Here is a 26,976-nt window from a genome sequence, read left to right as displayed (position 1 = left end):
TTTGACCAAATGGCAAATATTAATAATTTTAATATTCCATTGTCTACTTAATTATTACCACTTGCCCAGTAATAGCCCCTTTAAGATGGCTTTAATACCTATGAAAACCTCAAAACTATCCTAACATTTGAACTGTTACAAGAGGTTCCAGACCCAGGCTTTTATTTTTCTTGTCCCATGGCACATAATCAAATGTGCTTCAAGGAGCCCTAGTTACTTTTAGTAGACATTAGTAATAGAAACAAAATAATATCTCGATTGTTTTGTATGGGCTTTCATGAGAGTTTTTCATGGAAAAAAGTGCAGTTATAATATTAAGATATGGTTAGGAATAATAGAGTTAGAAAAATATGTATTTTGTAAGTCATGATTTCCAATTAATGTTTTCGTTATTACACTAGTTACAGCTTTCCTTCAATGTGAGGGGTTATGGATACCAAAGATGTTTTCATTTATTGATAGTACCTCCTCTGTACCTTTTAAACTTCAAGATTTTAGACTCTTAGCATAGTGAACGTCCATGTCAGTTCGATTTATACATGTTATGATATTAATTGGGAACAACAACGGTATAGATTTTATAAGGACTGAGTCTTCTTTTTACTGCCTGTGAACTCTCAGTTTCAATGGACGTTTCCTTGAGGGACAACCAATCCTCGTTCATCACAGAATACATCAGTCTTTTCAGGGTTAATTATGACAATTCTTCAGGCACACATTAAAAAGCACATGAGTTGACACTTTGATTTCACAGTTGCAGTTTTCAAAGCTAGAATTCTTATAATTATTGTTCTTCCCTGTTAACTTTCTCTTCCACATCCAATTTTCTGTCAGGTTCTCTCACTTATATTTCCTGAATATTGTTAGAATCCTTCCCCTCTGCAAGGTCATTACTGTCACTGCCCATGATCAGGCTATTTCTCCTCTCATTTATAGTATTATCCTCTTAACTTTTCTTTATTTCTCAAGCTTTGACCCTCCCCTGCCATTCCTTCCCATGCTGCTGTCAGTGACTTTTATACAATGAGTATATAATGGCATTTTATCTCTTAAAATGCTTCCATGGTTTTCTGCTACATTTGAAATAAAACTGAAATACCCAACCATGGCATAGGAGACACTTCATTCCAGCTGCTAATCTTTCAGCTTCTCATGACATCAACATCACTTGCTAAACGGAAGAAACTTTTCCAAAATTGTCATTTATTTTTCTCTAAATTACAAACCACTTTTTAAAAATGTTCCTGCTAACCTCATTTTTTTCTTTCCTCGGGATCAATTTATTCTTTAATGTATAGATCCCTATCTACGTATCCACTGCTTCCTTGTCTGCTCATCTCTCACCACTCTGTGTTAAGTATCTGTGATAGGCAGAATAATGCCCTCATACTCAAAGATGCCCATTTCCCAATCTCCAGCTCTGAAAATATGTAATGTAAAATTGCAAAAAGAATTGAAATATAATTAAGGCAAAGGACACTGATTTAGGAATATTATTTTATATTACGTCTGTGGGGCCAGTTGCACCATGTGAGCCTTTAAGAGGGAAAGAGGAAGCCAGAAAAGTGAGTCAGAGAGATTTGGTGTGAGAAGGGCTGCACCCACTGTTGCTGGTTTTGAGGGAAAGGAAGTAGGGTAGGAGCCAAAGAATGTGGCAGCCTATAAAAGTTGGGAATGGTCCACAGTTTACAACCAGAGAAACATAAAGACCTTAGTTCAACAGTTGCAAGGAATTGAATTCTGGCAATAATACAATTGAGGAAAGACATGAATTTTCTTCTAGGAGCTTCCAGAAAGAAACAGAGCCATGCAGATAGATGCCTTTATGACCCATACAGTACTTCTAACATATAGAACTCTAAGAATATCTCTCTTATATACTCTCTTTTACCTTTATTAAAACACTCACTACACAATATCGTGGTTGCCAATTGGCTTGCCAGTGTCTCAAAAGACTGTGCCCTCCTTGTTGGCACTGTTTTCATTCTTAGCAAACTGCAGAGTGCTGGGAACATAGTAATTATTCAATACATCATAGATAAATTAGTATATAAATGTAGCACAATTCATACATTTAATTTATCTTCTGTGCTTTATTACAAATAAAAATACCCTTAGATATCATATTTAATTTTTAATTAAAATATCTGTTCCTTTCTCTTTTATTTTCATCCTCTTCATTCTTTTGCTTTTTTTTCTTTTACTTTATTTTATCTTTTCTGCCTCTTTATATGAAAAAAAAAAGGTTCAATATTTTCCAAATACCAACAGATTTGGCTATTGAACACTTTAAACCTTTTTTTCACTTCTATTCCCCTCCAAGGAAAACAGAGTCAATGCAAGAATAATTAATTTGACAATTTAGTACAACTTACTGACAAATAACTTACATTTGGAACAAAAATTATTTGGCTAAGCAAAGTGCTATAACATTTCTTTTTGACATTCAATAATGGTAAATAAATGGAAGAAGTATAAATAGATTGCATTCAAAGTGACAACTATGCACAGTGTTTAATTTCAACTACTTTCAAAACTTTAAAACTCCATTATGAACTACAAGAGTTTACAAATAAACTCAATTAATTAAGCTTTGGCTAATAACTTAGCATCACTATGTTGATTGCAATTTTCTATATATGAAATTATATTACTTATTTTCAGGAAGCATAAGATTTGCATTGTGTGTTCAGTTAATATTAGATTAATTGTAGTACAGCCTTAGAAGTCAGCCTGACTTTGTCTTTCCTCATCATATGACTGCTTTCAAATACAAAATAGATATGGGTAAAGAAAGAGAGAGTGGGAAAAGATGGTTAATTAATAATATTTGAATTTATCTTGCCATCATGGATAAGTGTCATTAGAAATATATTAACCCTTTTATTCCAAAATGTACATTTTTTCTCTCATGTCGCCTTTTTCAGGAAAGGAAATTTGGGGTAGAAGAGAGATAATTTTATATTCAGATCGACAAGCCATTCTAACAAAATAGATTACAATATTTATTTACTTATTTTGCTTTTTCAGTGATATGTTCTTCTTTGCAAACAGTTAGACAATGGTGGAACATTTGATAAACATATTTAGGAGAATAAACTTTAGATGAAAGTGGTCCACAAACCAACTCTGTAGAAGATGATAGAGTTTCTCTGGGCTGCATCCTCTGCTAAAGGAAGATTAACTGTATGAGGGCGCTTTCAGCTCTGCTACTTAGATTTCTAATGGGATTATTGGAAGGTGCTTCTAAAGGCAAGCAACTCAGGATGGTCAATGTGAAGCTTCAGCATCCAGAATATTGAACCCTCTCTCCTCACTTCACATACAGTGGCTGCACTTAAGTTTTTCCACATCAAGTACTAAGATTCTATGTAACTTTTATTTAAAACTTCTAAATGCTTTTACATTTAAACAGATAAATTATAGTAAGTCAAATATTTTGTCTAGATCTAAAATGCTGCATTTCTAAGTAAAGGGATATATTGTGAAAAGGAAATGGTCATGAATAAGATAAATTCTTTATTTATAACCTACTAATCTTAAAATTATCTTACCAGAAATGGTTATTTCTTATTATACAGTCAGTGGCAGTTGTTGAAGAAAGATTATATCGGAAGACAGAATGTACAAGACAAACAAAAGAAATTCTACCCTAAACCATGACTGGTTTGAGACTAGCAAAATTATATAAAATCAATCAATAACTGCCAGACAATGTGAGACTCAAAAAGATGCTCTATAGGCTTATGAGCTTGTTAAATAGAGTCTTAAAATACACTATAACATTTATTTTAAAATATGAGGAACAAGTCTCAACAAACCTCAGGAATAAACCTTCAGAAGATGTTACCATGTCATAGGGAGATTCAGCTAAATATCAATAATTAACTTAGAAAATTCTCAAACTGTTTGAAATTTAGTGTTCTTACTTAATGATGATAAAAATACAACATCTTGTAAATTATTCTATGCAGCTAAAGCTTATGTAGAGGAAAATATGTAATTGTAGTTCTTATAATTGAAAGGTTGAACAGTTAACACAGTCTAATTATCCAGCTCAAGGTGTTAAAAAAATAGGCATAAAAATCAAGAGCATAAATGAGACAGATAAGATAGTGAAATATTGAAATCAAATTTAAAATTGTACAAAATCCTTCTAAACTCTTGTTTGTTATTTGAAAATGTATAATTGTAAAAAATTTCCACCCAAATTAAACAGAAAGATATATCAGTATCAGAGGTGAAAAAAGAGGCATCACTACATGTGCTACAGTCACTAACAATAGATCTTACTGAACGCTTTCCCTGAGACCACCAATTACCACTTCTGTTTATAACTGGCCCACAGCTCTTAGTAGTAAAGTAAAAAGGAAAGATTAAAGGAAGTTGGAAAGAAAGAAATAAGTCTGTCTTGATCCATATACAACATTATGGTCTATATGAATAATCGAAGAAAAACCCTGAATTATAGAAATTTGTACAAACTTTTAGCAAGGTTATCAGACACACTCATGTCAAATACCAATTTTTATATAAAAGCATCTAACAAATAGAATATTTCATTTAAATGAATATTACTATAAACAAGCATCTAGAATAAATCTAGAAAGAGTTATGCAAGAATAAAACAATACTAAATTTAACTGAGCAAAATCATAACAGGTCTAAATAGATAGAAGTGTAAATTGCATTTGATGTTTGTGGTTTGGAAGATTCAACAGTGTAAAAACATCAGTTTTTTGCAAATTAGTTTATACATTCAAAGAAATCCCAAAGAAAATATTAGAAAAGAGAGAGGGAGCAAGAGTGAGTGTGTGTGTGTGTGTGTGTGTGTGTGTGTGTGTGTGTGTGTGTGTGTACTGACAAAGTAATTCTAATTTTATAGGGACAAGTAAGTAAGAGGCCAACAGGATTAAAGCATCTGAAGAATGAAATTTGAGAAGCACCCTATTTGATACCAAGACTTTTAGGCCCACAAGAATTAAGACAGTATGGTACTGGCTCAAAGATGGACAAGCCAGTTAATGTGATCGTGAACTGAGGGCATACAAAGATTTTCTAAAATGAATGCAAGAACACAAAAGCAAAAACAACTAACCATAAAATTTGAAAGTTGGAAAACAGTATAATTAAGATCTTCTATTAATCAAAAACCTTAAAAATTGAAAAGGCAAACCACAGACATAAAGAATATGGTTGAAATACTTACACTGATCAATGGATTCACACATCAAATGTATTAAAAATTTCAGCATATAAAAGTGATAAATGTAATAACAAAATGAACTAGAAACAAATAGGCATTTCAAATAAACAAGATAAACAAATGACTAATAAACATATGAAGAGAGGCTCAATATCATTGTTTATCAGGAAAATGCAAACTAAGCCACAATGAAATTATCATCATCAAATTATTTTTACTATAATAACCAACACATCTATAATGCCATCTTTGTGCCAAGCATAGCTGTAAAAGTGTTATATATGTTTACTTTATAATCTTTACAACTATATTATTTTTGTTTTCATATGAAGAAACATAAAGTGGCCAAATAATTTACAAGATGTTTTAGAACTGCTGAATGGGAGAGTCAGTATTGGCATATTATTTATTTAAGCTGGAATTATCATATGAGAAATAAAAGCTTTCATTCTTCTCTATGAATTCCTTTACATATAGTAACATATTCTTCAGAATTAAAGAGCAGAGGAAAAAATTACACCATATATTTTTTACAGATTTATGAATGTATAATTGATATATCTTTAAAACCACACCTATTTAATGTATAAAATTTGATGAGTTTGGATATAAGTGTATACACATGATACCATCACCTCAGTTAAGGTAGTAAGCATATCCATCACTTCCAAAGATTTTCCCATGACCTTTTGCTGTTTGTTTGTTTGTAAGAACACTTAACATGAGCTCTATCCTCTTAACAAATTTTTAAGTTCACAAACGGTACTTTGAAATACAGGCATTACGCTGTATACCACATATCTAGAACTTACTTATTTTGTATAACTGTAACTTTATACCCACTGAACAACAATAACCATTTCTTCCTCCTCCTACCTTGTGGTAGTCACCATTCTATTTTTCCTTTCTATACCTTGGCCATTTTAGATATCTCATGTAAGGGAAGTCATTCGGCATTTGTCATTCCATCACTGATATTTCACTTAGCATAATGTCATCCACACTCAGGTATGTTGCAAATGTTAGGATTTCCTTTTTTCAGGCTGAATTTTATTCCATTGCATGTATATTTCACATTTTCGTTTTTCTTTACCCATTCATCTGTCAATGGACATTTGGGTTATTTTCATATCTTGGCTATTGTTAATAATGCTACAATAAACATGGGAGTGTAGATCTCTCTCTGAGACCCTGACTTCATATCTTTTTAATATATGCCCAGGAGTAGGATTGCTGAATCACATCGTGGTTCTGTTTTTCATGTTTTGAAGAACCTCCATGTTTTCCATATTAGATGTGCCATTTTACAATTATTTCTACCAAAAGTGTAAAGCGTTCCAATTTTTCCCCATCCTTTCCAACACATTTTGTTTTTGTTTTTGACAATGGGCATCCTAAGAGGTGTAAAGGAATATCTCATTGTGATGTTGCTTTTAATTTTTCTGATAGTCACCAAATCTTAACTGCTATTGCCCGATCCCAAAAGAGCAGCTTGACATGTCACAGATTCCATATTTTTTGTCATGAAATTGGTAAAAGCAAACACTGAAGAATAGATACACATTCTTCAAGGACTGCAGCCCTGCCGTTTTTGGCTGACAGATGTGTCCTCAGGGTCTAATGCATTAACTAGTGCATAAATAAATGTGCATTTATTAGGTGAATCTGCTTCTGTTGGATTTGTGTTCTTATTATACACACATAATTATTCAGACTTATAATTGTTATATATTCTAACCAACTAGACAGTGAACACTTTTATAGTATAAATATTTCCTTAATCAACAGAACATGTTCACTTCTTTCTCTGCATTTTTGCTCACGGTGTATAAATATTTAAAATGAATATCCCCGTCACACTCCCTTCTGCCTGGTTAACTCTTAGTCCCTTGCCATAGAACAAATTCTTACTCCTCTGCAAACAATTTCAAAATTAATATTTTTCCTACAGTTCTCATATAGTTTTTCAATTCTACTCTATCATTACTTCTTTTGTATTGAAAATTGTATATTTATATTTTCCTGGTGATTATGTGATTTATTGATATATAAATTATTGTTATTCAAATATCATGACTTCTGAAAATTAATGTTGTTTGAAAGTTTCTTTGGTTCTATCCTTTATTTTATTTTTCAAAATGGGTCTTAATTTAAACTTACCCACTAAAATATCTTTTGTTTTTAAGGACTCACCAACAAATAGTGTGTAGTTTTCCCCTGATTCATATTTAGAGTCCTAAGTAGATATTAAGTAAAATATTACTACTTTCCAAAAAAAACATTTTGAATTTATCTCACAAAGAGTATTGTTTTATCATTTTATTAATCATTTTTATTATTCAATAGAAATTATCAACCGGGCACGGTGGCTCACGCCTGTAATTCCAGTGCTTTGGGAGGCCAAGGCAGGCAGATCAAGAGGTCAGGGGTTCGAGACCAGCCTGGCCAATATGGTAAAACCCCTTCTCTAATAAAAATACGAAAAAAAAAAATTAGCTGGGCGTGGTAACATGAGCCTGTAATCCCAGCTACTCAGGAGGCTGAGGCAGAAGAATCACTTGAACCCGGGAGGCGGAGGTTGCAGTAAGCCAAGATCGCACTAGTGCACTCCAGCCTGGGTGACACAGTGAGACTCCATCTCAAAATAAATAAATAAATAAATAAATAAATAAATAAATAAATAAAAAAAATTTCTATGAAGTAGTATTTATAATAAATGTCTTATATTCAAACAAACAGCAAGATAGCCTATGCTAATTCTAAAATAAATGGACACCCTAATATATGTTATAAGCTACTTGGATATCAAATTTTTCATCATTATAAAATTAGCTTTTTACCAATTTTTTCAGGCTTGTATTTTTAAAATATATTTTAAATCTTTTAATTCAAAAATAAAAAGCAAATATATGATAAAATTAGTCAATTTGCCGTCAAGTCACATTTTGTATTTCTAAATGCCAAAGTATCCTGGTACTGACAATCTACTTGCCACTGCTTTGAAAAGAAAATTCAGCTTATGGAAGATCATGCTCTTATTTGCAAGACATTTTCTAACATTGCAAAGTATTTTCACATTAACATTTGATAACCTGTTTATTTTTGTTTTATTTATGGTAATAATTGTACATATTTATAGGTTACTTGTAATTTTTGATAGATGCAATGTATAATCATCAAATCAGAGCAATTGCAATATCCATCACTTCAAATGTTGATCATTTATTTGTGTTGAGAATATTTCAAATATTCTTTTCTAGCTATTTTGAAATGCACAGCAAATTATTGATAAGTTCAGTCACTCTAGTGTGCAATAAAACACTAGAATTTATTCCTTATAAGTATATGTTTGTACCCCTTAATGAACCTCTCGTCACCTTCTATCCCCTCTCTTCTTAGCCTCTCATATCCAGCATTCTGATCTCTACCTCTATGAGATAAACTTTTAAGTCTCTTACATATATGTGAGAACATAAACATGATAAAGTTTTGAAAATGGCTTTGTAGTTTCATATTAAAACATGTAATCCTAATGTGGTCATTCAAATGTTTACTTTCAATAAAATAATGAGGCAGCAGAAATGGTTAATAGTTCACGTCGTGTCAACTATTGGTCAAAACCTAATACGATAAATTTTAAGAAGTAAGAAGTACATTGCTTAAATATTGCAGTGTTAGTAATTAAATAAAGTGAAAAAAAATTAGATAAAATATAGTTTTCATTTTCTTTGAAACTGAAGTTTAAAGAAATTTTAAATAGAAAATGAAAAAGACAAAGTATATGGTTTTTGAAACTTGAAACAAAGCTAGATGGAATGGATAAGATCTAGTATTTGATAGCACAGCAGGGTGACTACAGTCAACAGTAATTTATTGTATATTCTAAAATAACTAAAAGTATAATTGAATTGTTTGTAACACAAAGAAAGAATAAGTGCTTAAAGTTATGAATCCCCTATTTACCCTGATGTGATTATTATGCAATTTATGCCTGTATTAAAATATCTCATGTATCCCATAAATATATATACCTACTATGTACCCACAGCAATTAAAAATTAAAAAGTCAAATTAAATTTAAAAAGAAGACTTCTGACATTTTCAAAGGCTGTGCTGCTGATAATACTGGTTCTTTATAAAAACTCACTTAGGAGGGGCATACATTCTCAAACCTGTAGTCCCAGCTAATCAAGAGTCTGAGGCAGGAGGATCGCTTGAGTCCAGGAGTTCAGAGTTAAAATGAGCTATAATTTTACCATTGCACAAAAAAATTTAACTTCAAATGGTGTGGGCATTTCATTTCAATCACTGAGACGGATAAAATACAGGCATCAGTACTGATTATTTTCTGTCTTTCTGTTTATTAAAATATTTAAACATCTGTGGTACTTTTTCCTTAAAATCCAAGAAAATGTGTTCATTTCCCAAAACAGTTCTGCCTTTTTGCTTTATTTAACCTTGCATACTGCCATTTATGACATCCTCAGTTTTTCTCTATGTTCTTAGTGCCTCACATTTGGGTGCCTGTAGTCCCAGCTACTCGGGAGGCTGAGGCAGGAGAATGGCGTGAACCCGGGAGGTGGAGTTTGCAGTGAGCCAAGATCGCGCCACTGCACTCCAGCCTGGGTTATGGAGAGAGACTCCATCTCAATAAAATAAAATAAAATAAAAATAATAATTATTTATCCTTGAATGTATTCTGCTCTTTAGAGAATATCACCAAAAAAGAATGTTATTAAACATTAAAATGAGTTTTGATCTGGGAACAACATTAATTGTTCATAAAAATCAGGTTTATATACTGGTTTTGCAAGGTCTGAGCACAAATTGATAAAGTAATAACACCTATTACCTAAACTTTTTACTTTATCTTATCCAATTCATTCGATACACAGATACTAAAGTAAAAATTGATATAATTTAGAGAGGACTAATTAAATGAAGTGAAACTGGTGAAAATTATTAAAAATATGTATATACTACAGAGAACAATATAAAGAAATTTCTGAGGAAAAGATATAGAACCAAGTAAAATGTAATATCTAAATGTCAAAATACATAAATCAAGAAGCCTGGAAAATACTCAAGTATTTCTCAAATAATGCATTACTTGTTTCTCTCTAAGAATTGACAAAGGAGATAATGCATAACACCACTAACAACATGGCAAGCAAAAGAAAAGGAGGTAAAATTAGAGAAGACAATTAAGTGATGATTAAATTAGGAAATGAAGCAGTGATGAGGGCAAGGACAAATGGAGAGAAATGAAAGAAGAAAGTCATAAAAAACAACTGGTGAAAGCATAAGGAACAATATTTAAAATGTGAATTAAATAATAAAACTTGCAATTGTGACTTTTCAGATTTAAAATCCAAAATCATTAATATGATGCAAATATCCTAAATAGTCTCGATCTTTTATTTTCTGTCTTACATTCTTTGTTCTCACCTCCAAATTTTCCATCCTCACCTCCCATCCTCCATACTCCAACTCCTACTTTCCACACATATTGTCACTTCAAATATATTCAAATAGTTGATGTCTCAGAGATCCAATTGATTATTCACAAGGATGTAGACATTAAAATACAATAGAATTTTATCAACCCCATCCCACATGTTATTGACACAGAAGAACACAGGAAATTTCACCTGTGATACAATTACTCTGGACTTGCCATGATATTAACTGAGATGACTGGTTGTGGATATTGATACTCCACGTAATGAATCTGCTCCCCGAACACAAGTTATTAAATAGAACCTCCAAAGACAGTCAAGTTGTCCTTACATACGTAACCTGGCAAAATTGAATACACGGTGATATAATGAGGTACTTTAAATGAAATGTAAAGGACATTAACAAATCTGATATTATTTTCAGAGGCCTTTTGGCCTTCAGAGATAAAATATTAATTTCCTAAAATATTCCTCTGTTCTGACTTAGTTCAAATATCTGTTTGCACAAGCATCTAACCTACAACATCATCATGTCCAAATAGTTTCATTGCATCCCAGGTGTTCATATGTGGCCATGTATGGTTTTCAATGATTAAATACCCAGAAGTATCTAGAAATCACTAAGTTCTCAATTCACCATGATTCATTTGAAACATTTTCACCATAATTGCTTCATTAACCAAGCTTCCAGAGTTGTGATTTTTTTTGTTCATTTGTTTCCTAGAAGGACTTTCTGACTCATTGCAAATACATTTGTGTGAAAATGATACATCAAACTCGGAACTGAGGGCAATTCTTTTCAATAGGACGTTGGTTTCTTTCATCTGTTGTGAAATATTTGAAAAAGTATTGTCATCAGAATAAAATCTGTATCTGTAGACCTACAGTATTATGTATTAATGATTAAGAGTGGAAATTCTGGTATACATGACCTCAAACACTGGCTCTGATATGTATTACCTTTATGGCTTATGGATTATTACATAACTTTTGAGACCCCAAGTTTCTTTATCTACAAGAAGAAATTTAATATGAGCAATATATGCTTATAGTTAATATGAAACAAGATAATACATATAAGCAGTTAGCCCATTCTTCTCATTTACATAATTTACACCTGTATATTTTACAAATATGCTATTCCTTTTGTTATATTTATTACTGCTGCTGTTACTATTATTCCTACTGGCATATTATTTAAAAATGCTTTTAACAAAATATTTGCTGCTTACTTATTTGTTCTATGTCAGTAGTTATATATAATATACACATACACACTACATGCATATATAATATATGATCCACTATATATTCATTTATATACATATATTTGGTTATATGCTGCCAGCCTAATGTCATTAAAAGGAAATAGAAATATGAGAAAAAAGATCAACATAAATAGTCTTGGGAGATGTATTAATAAATTAGCTCAAGAAAGATTTGTTTATTTTGGCAACATACAGTCATTAATTCAAGTGAGAGAAACTTACGAACCCGAAGATAAAAAAATCCATAAGGAATGATTGTTAATCTTAAGAAGCTTACATTGGATTTCTTTGATTCACTAATTATTGTTGGTGCCTTAGAATATAAATGAGCAATGTTTTGAAATCATTGATGAGAAAGGCTGATTTTTTTTATTGAGAAAATGTTTTTCTAGTGATATGAAGAGCACACAATTGAACTTGGGGAAAAGAAATAAACGTTACATTTTACTTTATAACCAAATTTCTGTAATAATAATAAGCATTGAATCCATTGTTAAGGAGTGAAGTGAAAATTTACTCAGATCTACATACTGTTACTAAATTTTTTAAATTTATAAATTTATAAAAGTGTAACATGTTTTACTATATTATTTTCTCACTTCATCTTTGGCCCAAGGTAAATGATGTATAATGATGCATTATTATTTAGAATAAAGAAAAGAAAAATCCTAGAAATTGGCACATAGGGTATAATTTGTCTGTCCTTTGACATAAGTAATTCTGAGGTGTTGCTCCTCCTGGTTACAATCACTTTTTTTTTTTTAATATCATGTCCCAGGCAACATTTTTTTTGTTGCAATTGTTTCTGACTTAAAAAAATCATATGACTTCAGTCTTATATATTTATGACAGGAAAATGTCTTCTTAACTTTTTAACTCTATCATTTATCTTAACATTTACCATAGAAGTAAAATATGTGTGCCAATAAGGGTCTGTGTGTGTCTGTGTGTGTTTGCACATGTTTTCACATATATATTATATACAGATTGATACAGATATGCTCACATATTTTCATAATCATAAAATAGATCTATCCACATATATATAAATTTGAAAATGTTATCAGAAATTTCTATGATAAAAAATTAGTTCACCCTATGTTTTTATACACTATTCTAAATTTATTGCCCATCAAAGTCATTAAATATAAGTGCCTAATTATTATCTATAAAACCACATTGGTTAGTTAAAACATAATTTGTAACTGTACATTTGATCTCCCAAAATTACTCGAGGCATTGAGGAGCTAAACATGACCTTCAGATGGACAGATGGTTTATACGGTGATGACACTGGTCCTCTTGACCAAAAAAAAGTCATAAAGAGACTATATGCACATTAATGCTTATTGTATTTTATTTATCAAGGGTTTGATATTTGTTGCTTAGAGAATGTAAAATTATATATAATATAAAACTTAAATATATAATTGTCAACAAGATAAAAATGCCTAACACCTAATGCCTGAAACTTGGATACTATACTTTATGCTTTCTTAAGGGTTAGACCACCAAGAGAGAAAAAATAAAAGAAAGTTTGATACAAGGAAATATTTAAAAATTCTGTATTCTGAGCATAGATGAAGTGTCAACATACCGGCATAACAAAAGGAACGTGGGAAAAGTAAAAGAGAAAATAAAACATCACTGCTACAGTGAATGTTAGATATAGGGGTAGACATAGAGGACATTTATATTTACAATAAGAAATGAGAGAGCCCAGAAACTTCTGAGCTCAAGATCTTGGAAAGTTCTACAATAACCAGAACTTTAGGAGACTTAAGAATGTTTGAAATCGTAAAGGTAACAGTAACTGTGCCAAGCCAAGGCTAACTCATGTCTGTATACAAAAGAGACAAGCAATTATACACATCTACATCTTCATCAAATGAAGCATTGAAAGATTGAAGTCGTATACTGGTTGAAAATCACAGTAAAATAGAGTTGCTCCTCAGTATTCACAGGAGATTGGTTCCAGGACCTCCTGTGGGTACGAAAATCCATGGATACTTAAGTCCCTTTTATACAATTATGTAGTATTTGATTATAACCCACTAACACCCTCTCATATACTTTAAATCATCTCTAAATTACTTATAATACCTAATAAAATGTAAGTGATATGTAAATAGTTGTTATACTGTATTGTCTAGGTAAGAATAAAATGGAAAAAGTACATATTCAGTGCAGAGGTAGCTATGCATTTTTTTCCAAATGTTTTTGATCCATGGTTGGTTGACTCCATGGTTGTAAAACCCATGGATATGCAGGATTGACTATATTATGGATCATTTCATGTATAAGGCAGCACTTTTAGTGAAAAGCTAAACGAAACTATATCTACTTTAGAAGACATGATAATAGCTGAGAATATTGGAAAAAGAAGTTTTTGACACACATCATGATACAGAAAATCTCTCCTACAAAAAACAAACTTAACAAAATACCTACAAGCCAACCATAGAAAGTATTTAATAAGAATGGAATTTAGCTGGATACATGGTAGGTATATAATTGTCAGTTATATTTTTTATACTAGCAATAAAAATGGGAATGAAATTTAGAGAACTCTGTTACAATAGCCAAAACATTACATTTCTATGAATGAATCTAGTAAATATATGAAAACTTTACAATATCTTCACACTGAAAACTATGCAAAGCATTTCTTAAATTATATCTAAATAAAATGGAGAGTTATTCCAACTTAATGGATTGTTCTACTCTTACTAGTAAAATGCCTATTTTCCTCAAGTTTCCCTAAAGCTTCTTTGCAATCCCCATAAACATTTCAGCATGATTTTCCTTTTATGGAAATTGAGAGTATAATCCTAACATGTAGATTGAAAGTCCAATGTCCTAGAATCACTAAAGCAATTTTGAAGCAGAGCAAAGCAGAACAGGTATTACCACATACCATGTCTTACTATAAATACATAGTAACCCAAACAATGTGACATTGTTTCAAGGACAGACAAATGGTCCAATGGTACAGAACACAGCGTCTAGTTAGAGACATGCACATTAATCTATACTTGATTTTTTGAAGTCCCCATTACAAATTCTCTGGGGAAAGGATGTTTTTATAGTCCATGGGGAAAATGGTTATATTAATTCACTTCTCTTTCCAAACAAACACAAACTAATGTTAGATGGCAGGTACACCTAAATATTATACATATATTTATCAAATTTCTAGAAGAAAACACATACAAGTCTTCATTAACTCAATCTCTGAATAAATTTCTCAAATAACATGCAGTAAGTAGTATCTATAACAAACATTGATAAATGGTGCTTCATTAAGAAAAAATATATAGTTTTCAACAAACCTGATAATTAAGGGAAGTGATACAAAAACTACAGTCTGGGAGAAGATATTTTCTCTCTCTCTCTATATATATATATACACACACATACATATGTATACATATAGAAAAATAGGTTGAATTGAATGTGTGCTTCACAAAAAGATATCAAAAATTTGCATAAACTTGTGGAAATGTTTTATTATCATTATTGATCACAGATATGCCAATTAATATTTCAATGAACTATCACTACCTATCAGAATACCTAAATAAATGGTTGAAAATACCAAGAGTTCCTGAGGATGTGGAATAACAGTAACTATATTGGTAGTGATTACGAAAAATGTAAAAACATTTAAAAGAAAATGTTTTGATAGAACCTATTTGAATAAAAATAATAGTATCCTCTCATATGCCTGGAATTAGCAACGCCATTCCTATATTCTATATGCCCAACAGAAATACACCAAAACCAATATGAAAAAGTGAACATGGAAATTTATTCATTGCAGCCCCAAACTTGGCAAGAGTCAAATGTCCAATAACAGTAGAATGAGTTAATCACGATAGTGTTTACAATTGGGTATGATCCTGACTGGAGCATGTTATGAAGGAGTTGGCTTGGGTAGTAGTTACACAATCTTTATGTGTATTACATGTACTACATATTTAATACATGCAGACTTTTCATATGGGATGCCTTCAAAGAGGGAAATAAGAATATTAGACAATTTTTGTCCATGCTAAATCAACAATAAATATTATAATACTTTTGACAAGAAAAAAATCTTAATTCTGTGGTTCACAAAGTAAGCCAGATATAATTGTATTTTATAAACCACATATTAGTGTACCACTGTGAAGTATATGTATTCACAGTTTCTTTGTTTCACTATTGTAATATATCAAAAGCATACTATATTATAGACAAGTGTACAATTTACTTAAAAAGTAAATTAGAATCATCTTCTATTGTTATCCTATTTTTTAGTACCTTAGAACATTGCCTTAGTCCATTCTCACATTGCTATAAAGAAATACTGGAAACTGGGTAATTTATAAAGAAAAGAGGTTTAATTGGCTCACAGTTCTGCAGGCTGTACAGAAAGCATTGCTGGGGTGATGCCCCAGGAAACACAATGATGGCAGTAGGTGAAGAGGTCACTGACACGTGGCCAGAGCAGGAGAATAGGGGAAGGTGCTACGCAGTTCAAACAAGCAGATCTCAGGAGAACTCTATCACAAGACAGCACTAGGGGGATGGTGCTAAATCATTAGTAATAACCCCCATAAGCAAACCGCCTCCCATCAAGCCCCTCTTCCACACTGGGGATTACAATTCAACATGAGATTTGGGTGGGAATGCAAATTCAAACCATATTAAGTATGGTATTCTAAAAATGACTGTAGCAAAGCATTCAATTTCAGGTTTATAAGGACTCTATAATCGCATGAGTTTACTGTTACGTAAAAATGAATGACCTTTCATAGCATTTTACTACAAATAGCTTTCATTTTTGAAAATTGTAAGATTTGAAAATAAAGAACCCACAACAGTGGAAGGAATTTGATTCTAACTTTTGAAGATTGTTAGAAAACAAAAATCATGTATACAGTGCAAACTGTGTGTGACACAATGTTACTTTTGTCCTAGAAATGTAATATATTAATTAATCTAACAATAATTAGAGTATATATTGTTATCTTTTTTACAGAATTCAGAACTAATGCCTACATTTAAAACAAATGCTTATATCTTCTACTGTGCATAGGGGCACAAAAAGAGTGAATTTTCCTGGAATAACAGCCACAAGTTCAAAACCCATTACAACATTAACAGTGTGCTTCTTAAAACTGCTCCTGCCAGAAATCCTTCCAAAAATGGCATATTTGGGTAGAATTAAACAAAAATCATTCTTGGCTCCTTTTATTAAAAATGTGTTTTCTTCCTCTAAGTCTGTAGGATTTGGAGCAAGCCAAAATATCCTTGGATAAAACTTTTAAAATTCCTATTAATAATGTCAGAATGTTTGTGAATTTAAATTGGAATATAGATAACATTTTACTGGCATTTTGGTCAAGAATGAAGATTATTCTCAGCTGCTCTTATATCTGATAGAGTAGGAAACATTATTTTCTGTAATGGTTTTCAGGTAAGAGGCAAGAGAGCCCAAAGCAAAGCAGCCAAAGTTACCTTTGTTTCTGACAGTCATTCTGGGTTGTCTCCTCATCACTATCTCCTAGACATCTTCCTTGCTATGAAAACTCCACATGGGCTCACCATTCTCCAATTTGCTTTCAGCAGCGCTCTGCCTTCCTAGGAAACACGGAATGGTTCTTAACTTGTCTCTGACAAAAATGTGGTCTCATTTGCCTGATGGTGATTATTTTCGGCAAGGTCGTCTGACAAAATTATGCCAATTCAATTATACAGAGAAGTTCTTTCAATGTGAATGTATTCTATGATGGATTTTCTTGTTCCTGATGGAGATGAAAGATGATTTTTTTTTTCTACTTCTTAATTTTGGCCTCTACATGTGACACAAGTTGCCATACTGGAACTACTAGAAGATAACATTCCAAAGAGGGTAGAATGGAAAACTACATTCTTATTCGGACACTGAGTTAGCCATATCAGTATAACCTTACTGCCAGACATGTTTTTATTTTATCTGTTACTTTCACATGCAAACATTATAACTTTTATTTTTCATTTATTATATTTCAAAATTATTCCTACAAATTATAGAGTAGATTCTAAACATTTTAAAGTAGAATATAAATACCGTTGGAATGCCATTAACACTTTGCTAACTTGGAGGAGAGCCAAAGGAATCAATTCAGGAGAAAACTGTGTATGGGTTCTCTAAAAGGAATAAAACTATTGTCCCTGTCTTCAATGAGAAATAAGTTGAATAATTTCAAAACAGTATAGTCATTGGGATCAATCTATGAGCACCCAGTAAGTTTTGAGCATACAGAAATATTCTTAAGCTATTAAATATTAAAAAATAGCTATATTTGAAGCAACTTGAGTTTGTTATTAGCAGACATGGAAGTGTGAAATGTTTAAATTTCATCCCTTATAAAGCTATGGTTGACTCTGTTATATTTGAGGGTACCACGTAAGACTAAAGGTAAGTTCAGCACTCAGACTGTACATGACTCTGACTACAAAAAGTTGAAGTGAGCTGTTCTCTAGTAATGCCATCATGTGGAAGGCAGTGTGAAGACTCATGACACAGAAAGTGAAATTATAAAAAGAGAAGCCAAATGGCATTGGAAGACATTTCACAGGGTATTTAAAAGGGACATGTAACTCTATTATTCCATATCACATGTAAATGAAAGGAATACTTCTACTGTGCACTTCCTTTCTTGTTGGTCCTAGTCCTCAGTACCTTATATTGCTTCTCTGAAAATCAGTGATCAGTTGCTATTGACTTTTACATCTTTGTTGCTTGAACTCAGTTAGTTGATGGCCTAGAACCTACAGGTGTTCGTGTTTGCAGTCTTGGCCATGGCCTCTTCTGATTGATAATGTGAATGAACTCACCACCGATATTTCAGTTTTGTTTGCTCTTTGACACTTCTTTAGTGTTTTGACTTTGAGAGTTACCTCATGCTGACTCTGACCATAAACCCAGGACATAATTCTGGTCCAGCTATCATCAGCCTTTTTCTGTATTGTATACAATATGTAAGCCAGTAATTCGTATGATATTGACTTGTTCATTTTTCAAATAAAATGCATACTTTTCTATAGCACTGTTTTCAAACTAGACCAAGCACTGTAGGGATCTGCATGTTTTGAAAAGAATACTACATCTTTTAAGAGTTAAAGGAGAATAAGAGATTCAAAGGGAGTTATTTGCTAAAAGAAATACTTTCTAAGGCTTGATTGTATGGCTTTATCCCGTGTTACTGTCATAATTTCTTTTCCTTTCTACTGATAAATTTTATTGGTTTTAATCCCAATTTGCAGCATGCATGGGTTACTTTAAAAACTATTTGATTGATAGAAATTTTTCTAAAAAAGGTCTGGGCTCCATATTTAAAATATTTTTATCAAAACTTCACATATACTTTCAAATATATTCCATTTTTTTGCTACAAATCAGAAGTTTAAAGATATCTATAATGTATATTATTCATATTTTATATTATTCATCATAACACTGACATTATTTTTGAATTGCTAGAATTATTGAAGAAAAGTAAAATATAGCAGCAGGAATGATATATAATATAAAATAATTAATATAATAAGATATAATAAAGGTTTTGCTTTTTAGATGGTTCCTAAGTGTCACATAATTATATAAGAAATTGCTTTCATTATTATAAACAGCTGAAGTAATTGTAAAACTATATCCAAGCTTGTGACACATTTTTATTTATAATGACAACTGAGATAAACATATCAAATTGTAAGCTAACTCCAAAGAAAGTAAGTAATTTTATTATCTACTACCCAAGTAGAATAACAATACACATAGTTTACTTTCTAGAAGGAAAAATGTTTCTGCAGTTGTAGTTATAATTTCCTAGCATTGTTATTTCAGTCTTTTCCTTAAATATGTTGTCTTATTTTTGCTTTTACTGACAATTTCCAAAATTTATATGAACAATTTTAATCTCCATGTTTTCCCTCTTTTTCTCCTTTTTCTCCTCTTTCTCTCTGTCTCCACATTTTCTTTGCCCTCCTCCTCCTCCCCCATCCTCCTCCTATATTGCAAAACATTTGTGTAAGTTTCAATAGCCTACCACTTCCAGAGAAAATGTATTCCTCAAAGAAGATTCAGTTGGATATCAAGAGAGGAACAATCAATGAACCAAATCTGGCAAATAGATAGTTTTCAAGTCCAAAAATGGATTGTAAGAATGATACATATTTTTGGACTAACTTGAAATAAATCAAATTATGTAATGTAGTATGTAAAATTCGTATTAATGACACAGTCTTACCATTTGGTTTAAACCTGCTTTCATTGGATATAGAAAATATGATTGCAACAATGTATCTGAAATGATGTCATTTTATAATTTTGAGTTCACAATGATTCTCATTTTTGTTATGTGCACCCTTAAAAAGATGTATTCGTATTGTAAAAAAAAAAAACATATTTTTATATACATTTAATGCTAACTGGTCTATAATTTTTGGAGATAAAAGTGATTGTCAGAATTGCAGAAAAATCAGAAGATTGCTCAAGAGTGTATTTGCATGAACTATAAGGAAACATTTAGTTATTTATATATGAGTGATTTCCAAATGGTGAGTGTTGGGAAACAGAATCCACAGTGTGTTTCAGCATAGAAAGGAGCAGAGCTTGAAAGGCACCTTATAGAAAAGTACTCTGGTAACATGCACATTTCTATGTACCAGCTTACGGGAACATTTCTTAATACATGGCCTTTATAAGCTTAAACTCCTAGGTTTTTTAGCTATCGAAGTAGATTTTTGGAGTTTTGTTTTGTTTAGAAATTGAGGGAAAAAGAAACTCATGTATATTTATAGTAGAAGCACCTTTACCTTTTGTAAGCAAAGGTACATTGGTGATGAGAGTTAATGAGTAGAAGAGCAACATACAAAGGAGACAAAGATGACAGTAGAGGGCAACTGCACACCTCAGGGTACAAATAAGAGAAGGACAAATAGCAATGCAGTAGAGAAATTACATTTCACTCATGGCAGTTTATGGTTGACCTAATGACAAGGTCGAGTATTATGCACTGAGTGTAAAATTAATGTCAAGTCGAAATGGGCTTTTCATCTGGATGGCACTTGCTAATGTAAAACATTTTAAAAAGAAGCCATCAGCAACACTTGGGAAAAGATAATTCTGAAAGGAGAAGTAATTCATGTCATTTATTTTAAGAGACAAAAATAAACCCTTGAGAGCAAAGCTTTCATTTCCATGTTTAATTTTGAAGGAAGAGAGTCAGTTGCAGACAAAAGTCAGATAGATATCAATAATTATTTCTGTTCACCTGGAACCAGGATAGTAATTTAATTTGTATTAGGGCAAAATTAAACTTTTTTTTCATTTTGCTGATGAAAGACCTTTGTGTGATGTTCAGACTTAACCAAAATAGCATTTAGTGTCCTGAAAAGAACATGGTAAAACAATATAACTTATTTTAATAACACTTGATGTATTAGACGAGTGACAGACAGGTCTACAGCCAGGACTGCTTTTCATTCTCCTGGGGACTAATCAGGGCCATATGACTTTTTTATTGACAATTTGAGAGAAAATAATAAATGGCACCTCTGTATTTAAAAACACAGGAACTGATCATGCTTTCCTTACCTTCTCTTTGCTACTAAATGCAGAGGATCCAGATGTACTAAGACATGGAAAGAGTTATCGTCTCTGAAATTACCACATTTAGGTCAACTTGCTGCCCCTAAACCAACCTCATTAGAATGAAATGAGAATAACGAGGTTCTCATTTCTATGGGAATAAACCACTGAAGTTTAAGAATTTTATTTTTATTTTTCATACCTAAGTAATACAGTTATGTGTGCGTGCGTGTATGTAAAAATAGTCCTTAAATAGTTAATTTTCAAGAAGAAACTTAAAATACATAAAATATAATAAAGATTCCATAGTGATTTGCCAAGTAAGTGGATATCTTCCAGAATCTTCTAGATAGAATTCCCATGTATGGATGGAATCAGTCTGCTTGAATGTAACTAATCATGATCAGTACCTTACAAAATGAGGTCAAGCTGACATTTTCACTTCCTGACTTTTTTCAGTTTTGCAATATTTCCTTTCAATTTTTTATTCAATTTGTACTTCAGTGTTCTGAGACACACTATGTATTTATTTTACTTAGTGGAATTTGTGGTTTAATTTGAGACGTGTGGTTTCACATCTGTTTTAAGCTATCAAATACATGGTGAAAGTCTCAAGAATGGGCAGTCTTACTTAAAAAAAAAAAAAAAAAAGACTAGCCACCATATAGTTCAGCTTCAAGAATGCCAGACTCAAATCCCAATTCAAAGAAATAAGTCAATTTCCATATCAACATATTTTGCAGCCAACACTGAGCTAGGTCACAAAGACTGATATATGCAAAGCAACGTCAATTATCAGGAGAGAAGTCTTCTTTTGTAAAGATCAGGCAAAAAGGAGAGCAATGCCAGATTACAAAACTAAAATCCAGTATCATGGCAACACAGTAAGAATGTAACAGACATACACACTCAAAATTTTCATATGCAGTGAAACAACATATTATTTATTAACTGAGTCTCTAACCACATTCATTGTAGTTTTCTTCTTTATTCAGCTTTGATTTGCTGGTTATCATACTTTTTTTTCTGGCTAACTTACTGTCTTTCAAGGCTGTGCTTATGAATGCTCAACAATATTATTGACATTGTGTTACTCAGAGTCTTTACAAAGACAAATGAGGATTAATCAAAAAGTAGCTATTTTATAGGCTTTATCTGCCAGCTATTATTCTCCAAAGTAGATGAAAATAAGTTATATTAGGAAAAGACCATGCTTAGAGCATTTAAAGTAATTTTTACTTGAAACAGTGCATAGAATTGAAGTATGTAGCATATCATCTAAGTGACTTACAGAAGACATCCCATTAAATTGCTCAATATTGTTATAGAAATCTTATTGTATTACTAGCTTTTGTAAAGTGGGATAAAATTTGTTTTAATATGAGTAAAAAATAAATTATAAAATGTTATCAAAGTTTCCAAAAATAAAAGATACGTGAATTGAATCTACAACACTGGTTTTAAATGAGAAGCAGGAGTGTGATTGCTTTGTGGAGTGCATATGAAGAACCAGAAAATATTGTTGTGTTTTCATTTTTGTTTTCAAATTAATATTACCAAATCATATTATTTTTTCTTCTGGGGATCCTTAATTCAGGTAAAAAAAGAATAGTTTACTAATCGCTCCAGGGGATTTTATGTATTCTTCTGCCTTTTCTAAGAGTGTGATATGTTTTAAAATTTGAAGAACTTTCATTTGTATGGGTGATGTATAAGAAGTATAGCATGTAATGATGAGGAAATGTGCTATAGCCTCAATTGACCAAATAGAAGAATAAAGGTAGTACAGAGAAAAACTAATAGTGTTTTGCGTTTTTAATGATTTACGTAAGTAAATGCATTAAAATGGTTTTGATTAAGTTGGCTATATTCGTTCTCAAGGTGCTAATAAAGACATATCCAAGACTGGGTACTTTATAAACAAAAGATGTTTAATTGACTCACAGTTCCACAGGGTTCGGGAGACTTCGGGAATCTCACAACCATGACTGAAGGGGAGGCAAACAAGTCCTTCACATGGCAGCAACAAAGAGAAGTGCCAAGCAAAAGGCAGAAAAGCACCTTGTGAAATCATCGGATCTCTTGAGAACCTACTTACTTACTGTCAAGAGAGCAGCATCACGGTAATTACCCTTATGATTAAATTACCTCCCACTGGGTCGCTACCAGCACACATGGGGATTATGGGAGCTAAGATTCAAGATAAGATTTGGGTGGAGACACAGCCAAACTGTATCATCCCACCCTTGGCCCCTCCAAAATCTCCTGTGGTCACATTTTAAAATACAATCATGCCCTCTCAACAGTCTCCTAAAATCTTAACTAATTCCAGCATTGACTCAAAAGTCCAAGTCCAAAGTCTTATCTAAGACAAGGCAAGACCTTTCCAATTATGAGCCTATAAAATTAAAAGCAAGTTAGTTACTTCCTAGATACAATCAGGGTACAGGCCTTGGGTAAATACAGCCATTCCAAATGGGAGAAAATGGCCAAAACTAAGGGGCCACAGACCCTATAAACATCTGAAATTCAATAGGGCAATCATTAAACCTTAAAGTTTCAAAATGATCTTCCTCAACTCAATGTCTTACATCCAGGTCATGCTGATGCAAGAGGTGGGCTCCCACAGCCTTGCACAGCTCGGCCCCTGTGGCTTTGCAGGGTAATGCCCCACTCCTGGCTCTTTTCATGTGCTGGTGTTGAGCGCCTGTGGCTTTTCCAGGTTCACAGTGCAAGCTGTCAGTAAATCTACCATTCTGGGGTCTGGAGGTTGGTGCCTTCTTCTCACAGCTCCACTAGGCAATGCCCCAGTGGGGACTCTGTGTGGGGGCTCCAATCCCACATTTCTCTTCTTCACTGTCCTAACAGAGTTTCTCCACGAGGGTTCCATCCCTGTGGTAGCCTTCTGCCTGGACATCCAGGCATTCCATACATTCTCTGAATCTAGGCAGAATTCCCCAAACCTCAATAGTGGACTTCTGTTCACCCGTGGGTCCAACACCACATGGAAGTTACCAAGGCTTGGTGCTTGCACCGTCTGAAGCCATGGCCTGAGCTGTACATTTGCCCCCATTAGTGATGGCTGGAGCAGCTGGAATGCAGAGCAGCCAGTTCCAAGGCTGCACACAGCAGCAGGGACCTGGACCCAGCCCAGGTATGGAATTTTTCCCTAGGCCTCCAGGGAAGGCCTCTTTTCCCTAAGCCTCCATGCCTGTGATGAGAGGGGCTGTCATGAATGTCTCTGATACGCATTGGAGACATTTTTCCCATCCTTTTGGTTATTAACATTCAGCTCTTCATTACTTATGCAAATATATGAAGTGGGCTTGAATTTCTCCCCAGCAAATGGGTTTTTCTTTTCTATCTCATCATCAGGCTGCAAATTTTCTAGTTTTATGCTCTGTCACCTCTTGAATACATCGCTGCTTAGAAATTTATCCTGCCAGATAACCTAAATCTTTCTCTCAAGTTCAAATTTCCACAGATCTCTAGGGCAGGGACAAATTGCCACCAGTCTCTTCACTAAAGCATAACAAGAGTCACCTTTGCTCCAGTTCCCAAAAAGCTTCTCGTCTTCATCTGAGACCATCTCAGCCTGGACTTTATTGTCCATATCACCATCAGCATTTTGGTTTGGTCAAAGACATGCAATAAGTCTCTAGGAAGTTGAAAACTTTCCCACATCTTCCTGTCTTCTGAGACCTCCAAGTCTCTAGGAAATTCCAAATTTTCCCACATTTTCCTGTCTTCTGAGCTCTTCAAAGTGTTCCAACCTCTGCCTGTTACCCAGTTCCAAAGTTGCTTTCTCACTTTCAGGTATCTTTACAGCAGTGCCCCACTACCCAGTACCAATTTACTGTATTAGTTCATTCTCATGCTGCTAATAAGGACATACCTAAGACTGGGTTATTTATAAAGGAGAGAGGTTTAATTGACTCATAGTTCCACATAGTTGGGAAGGTTTCAGGAAACTTACAATCACGGTGGAAGGGAAAGAAAACATGTCCTTCTTCACATGATGGCAGCAAGGGCAAGAGCCAAGCAAAAGTAGCAGAAGCCTCTTATAAAACCATCAGATCTCTTGAAAACTCACACACTATAATGAGAAGAACATAAAAGTAACTACCCCCATGATTCAGTTATCTCCCACTGGGTTCTTCTCATGACACGGAGATTATGGGAACTAAAATTCAAGATGAGACTCGGATGGGGAAACAGCCAAATCATATCACTGGTTCTTTCTCTAATTTTTAATTTTAAGTTCGTCTACTTTATTCCACTTATAATGAAGAGATTTGCTAGCTAAATCTTTCCAGCTTAGAAAATGAGAAAAAATAATTTTTAAAATTTACTTGGAATAAATGCTTATGAAGGGATTCAATTTTTTTCAAAATGAAAATATGGAAGACTTTAAAAATATATTATTTATTCTTTACAGCCCTGTTAGGCATGTTTGATGCTTTGAGAAGTATATAGGTGTGGGAGAGACAATGTACATGCACAAGAAAGAAGACAGATAAATTAGGATCTAGAACAGGCAGCAGCAGATGAAATGCAGGATAGATGCAGAAGATAACAGTGTATGGAGTGAAGTGTATATAAAGAAGGAGTCACCTTCGCTACGTACAGTGTTGCTTACCAATGGGTACATATTCAGAGGAATGTGTCTTTAGGCAACTTTGCCTTTGTTCAAACATCACAGAGCATACTCACACAAAACTAGATGGGGTAGCCTACTCCACACACAGGCTATACGGTATAGCCTATTGCTCCTAGGCTACAGAGAGTACAGCATGTTAGTCTACTCTATTCTGCAGTACAGCATGTTACTCTAACAGTACAACATGTTACTACTGTACTAAGAGTACAGCATATTGCTCTACTCAATACTGTAGGCAACTGTAACAAAATGATGTTTGTGTATATAAATGAATCTTAACATAGAAAAGGTACAGTAAAAATATGGAATAAAAGATAAAGAATGCTACAGCTATATAGGGCACTTAGCATGGATGGAGCTTGCACAAATAGAAGTTGCTCTGAGTGAGTCAGTAAGTGAGTGGTGAATGAATATGCAATCCTAAGGTAATAATGTACATTACCATAGACTTTATAAACATTGTACACTTGGGGCACACTAAATTTCTAAAAAATAATTTTCATTCAATAGTATGTTAAGCTTAGCTTACTGAAACTTCTTTAGTTTATAAACTGCTAAATTATTTTAACATTTTGATTGTTTTGTACAACACTTACCTTAAAACACAAACACATTGTGCAACTGTACAAAAATACTTTCTTTTATTCATATTCTATAAGCTTTTCCCTATTTTAGTTTCTTTAATTTTTATTGTTTACTTTTTAAACTTATTTTGTGGGGAAGTAAGACACAAACATACACGCTATTCTAAGCCTACACAC

General features: G+C 32.8%; 1 long non-coding RNA gene across 1 annotated transcript in view; it reads left to right on the top strand.

The window, feature by feature from the left end:
- Positions 1-26,976, top strand: part of LOC103879375 — a 115,601-nt gene that overhangs the window by 57,311 nt on the left and 31,314 nt on the right. Inside the window, exon 2 of the long non-coding RNA XR_004178528.1 lies at positions 23,502-23,678. This is a non-coding gene — a long non-coding RNA (uncharacterized LOC103879375). The remainder of the gene's footprint in view (positions 1-23,501; positions 23,679-26,976) is intronic.

This window comes from Papio anubis, chromosome 15 (assembly GCF_008728515.1).
Source record: "Papio anubis isolate 15944 chromosome 15, Panubis1.0, whole genome shotgun sequence".
NCBI classification, from domain to species: domain Eukaryota; kingdom Metazoa; phylum Chordata; class Mammalia; order Primates; family Cercopithecidae; genus Papio; species Papio anubis.
Note: the sequence above shows the minus strand (reverse complement) of the source record. Positions and strands in the feature narration are given on the sequence as shown.